General features: G+C 42.1%; 1 non-coding gene across 1 annotated transcript; it reads right to left on the reverse strand.

The window, feature by feature from the left end:
- Positions 1-1,535: 1,535 nt before the first annotated feature.
- LOC123387405 lies at positions 1,536-1,640 on the reverse strand. The gene has a single exon (XR_006601862.1). It is a non-coding gene; the product is annotated as a U6 spliceosomal RNA (small nuclear RNA).
- Between the last annotated feature and the right edge of the window lie 1,809 nt (positions 1,641-3,449).

The following is a 3,449-nucleotide window of genomic DNA, read 5'->3' on the forward strand; positions in this document are numbered from 1 at the left end:
GCACATTTTTAATTTTTCAAAGAATGGGTGGGTGGGGGAAAGTGGGCACACTGGCTTTTGTGTGTTATTTAAATCTTGTTCGTACATACTTTCACTTAGGCTAATGCTTATCTCCAAGATTTCTGAAGCTACATTTGTGACTCAAGGTCTGGTAACTTAATCCAAAAGGAAATAATATCTATTAATCATTGCTAGTGGCCTGTGCAGAAAATCTGAATCTTCTTGTCAATAGCTACTAAAGGAGAAGAATTGTTTTCATTTTGCAGTTAAAAATTAAATGGGATCAAACCAAAAGGGACATGTTTTATTAGCTTTTCTGATTTCTCATGTTGAGAAGTCTAGAGTAGAAAGTATAAATTTCCAATTTTGTACCATAAATTTAAGTTCTTTTTTTATCATTAATACTTCCATTTCTCAACTCCACTATTTTATTTTGTTTTAAAAGCCCTGGATTTTGTACAGTCTGTTTCTCAACTGATGTGCAGGATGTTGAAATGTCTGATAACAGTCTTCAGGCAGGGTACTAGCAAAACATCAACGTCATCACCAGGCAGATAGAGAATGCTCCAGCTTTGCCTTATTATAAACATTTGTAACATAATGCTGGTTTTCAACGTGTGTGGACTATTTAGACTATTCTATTAAAGTTTTAAACACAAATGCAGCACAAACAAACAAAAATAAATTCAGGCAAAATAGGAACGATGAACCTTCTGTGGGCTAGAAGAGGAAGAAGAGTTGGGGAAGTTAAGGATGGAGTAGGATGGGTGTGAAGGTCTCTGAGAAGGAGCCTTGTGTCCTCAATAAAGAAGGGGGGATGGACCCCCCACTCCCCACATAGTATCAGCATCTGTTTTCTCTCTCATTTCTGTCTGGAACCACACAAGAATGCCACTTCACAGTATTCTAGAGGCCCTATACCACCATGTCAGGAGGATCATAAAAAAAAGTGTTGACGGCAGAGGGTTTGATGGAACCCTGGTGGCACTGGGGTGGTGCTAATTTTTCCCCGTATTTTTAAGGCAAATGCAGCTGTTAAGTGAGAGAGAATGAAAGAGAGAGAGAGAGAGAGAAAGAGAGAGATATTGATTGAGGCTAGGTAGACCTGAGCAAGTCTTCAAATTCCTGATGGAGGACACTACAGAGGAAAGAGGTGTGGACCATAAGACCAAAGACCAGGTGAGAAGTTGGCTGCCTCCGTGAATGCCAATGTGGATGGAGGACACATCTGAGCCTTGAGTGGGATTGGAATCTCACTAGATGGCAGCAGAGTGTAGGGCCCAGGATACGTAGGCGAGAAGAGTCTATCTCCAAACTCCCGTTGCGCACCTCGGCTGCCGCTTCTGCTTCTGCGGCTGCTCCTTCTTCTTTTCCTACTTCTCATTCCTCTTCTTCCCATTCTTCTCCTTCTCCCCCTTCTCCTCGTCCCCCTTCTTCTTCCCCGTCTCCTTTCCTCCTCCTTCTTCCCCTTCGCCTCCTCCTTCTTTTCACTTTCTTCTTTTATTAGAAAACAAACCCAGGGCACATCACAGGGCAAAAATATAGAATGCTTCATGAGTTTGCATGTCATCCCCGCTCAGGAGCCATGCTAATCTCTGTAGGGTTCCAATTTTAGTATGTATGCCGGCCGAAGAGAGCACTCCCACCTCTGCTTCTTATGATGACCATTCTTTGGGAACTCATGTGCCATTTTTTTTTTTGAGAAAATCAGAAAATGACAAATGCTAAATTGGCTGAGTTTAACCTGGAATGATTAAATTTACTCTTAAAAGTAGTAGAATTTTGTTTTGTGCTTTCAAATAGGATACACAGTACCACAGACGCCCAGGGTACTGTAAGGCCTAATCTCTTGATAAATTCCTTTTTCTGTATCACATATGGCAGTCCTTTTCCTCTGGCTGAGGCCTATTATAGAAGCTGAGGTTGGATGTGGTTCCAGAAGAACAGAACCTTAAGGATTGGTATCCTGAATTAGCTACGGATTTCCTGGAATTCATTCTTGGATATGATTAGATTTAAAGGCAGTAATAATGCTGTTTCCGTTGGTAAAAAGAGGTGGGAATGCAAGTTGGTGCAGCCACTTTGGAGAACAGTGTGGAGATTCCTCAAGAAATTAAAAATAGAGCTTCCCTATGACCCTGCAATTGCACTATTGGGTATTTACCCCAAAGATACAGATGGAGTGAAAAGAAGGGCCATCTGTACCCCAATGTTTATAGCAGCAATGGCCACAGTTGCCAAACTGGAAGGAACCAAGATGCCCTTCAACTGATGAATGGATAAGGAAGATGTGGTCCATATACACTATGGAGTATTATGCCTCCATTAGAAAGGATGAATACCCAACTTTTGTAGCAACATGGACGGGACTGGAAGAGATTATGCTGAGTGAAATAAGTCAGGCAGAGAGAGTCAATTATCACATGGTTTCACTTATTTGTGGAGCATAACAAATAACATGGAGGATATGGGGAAATAGAGAGGAGAAGAGAGTTGAGGGAAATTGGAAGGGGAGGTGAACCATGAGAGACTATGGACTCTGAAAAACAACCTGAGGGTCTTGAAGGGGCGGGGTGGGGGTGGGAGGTTGGGGGAACAAGGTGGTGGGTATTAGGGAGAGCACATATTGCATGGAGCACTGGGTGTGGTGCAAAAACAATGAATACTGTTACGCTGAAAATAAATAAATAAATAAAAAGAGCACTTGCTTTTCATGGCATGAAGTGGCAAAATAGTTACTTAAATTGCCATCAGGAGACACTTAATCTAATCCCTAGGTAAGGCAAACGTTCCTTGCAGTGCAGTCAGTCATACAGTTTCAGATCCTGACCAAGGCTTGGGGTGGTTAACCTAAAACTCTGAGTTTCGAATTTTCTTTCCCCTAGTTCTTCAGGTCACTTACAAGGAAACAAGTCCCTTTGTTATAGTCCTTATATTAGGAGGAGCAACCACCCTGGTTTGTCCAGGATGGAGGGGAGTCCTAGGATTCCCAAACCAAGAAAGTCTCAGGCAAACCCGGAAGCATTTATATTCGCGAAAGTGTTCTATGACAGTATTCACTTGATTGCAGAGCCTAGTGCCCGTAAGGACATGGAAGATGCAGGAATGATGATTTCTACCACAGCTCCATTCAATTCACCGTTTCCGTCTGTTTGGAAGAGAGGCAGATCTTGGAGGATAAAAGCGGATTATTGTAAACTTAATCTGGCAGTGAATCCAGCAGCTGCTTTTCTAGACGAGATTCTGTTGCTGGGGAAAATCAACACATCTTCTGGCACTTGGTAATGATTGACTTATTGGGTGCTTTTTCCCCCTCTACACTAACGAATAAAATGGTTAATAGAAAGCAATTTTTTTGACTCAGTCCCTTCATTATCCTACCTCAACTACCTGTATCCATTCTCAAGCATTTTACCATTATTAGGGCTCCTCACAGGTCAAGGTTCTGT

The sequence above is a fragment of the Mustela putorius genome, unplaced genomic scaffold (genome assembly GCF_011764305.1).
Source record: "Mustela putorius furo isolate JIRA1106 unplaced genomic scaffold, ASM1176430v1.1 tig00003853_pilon_pilon_pilon, whole genome shotgun sequence".
NCBI classification, from domain to species: domain Eukaryota; kingdom Metazoa; phylum Chordata; class Mammalia; order Carnivora; family Mustelidae; genus Mustela; species Mustela putorius.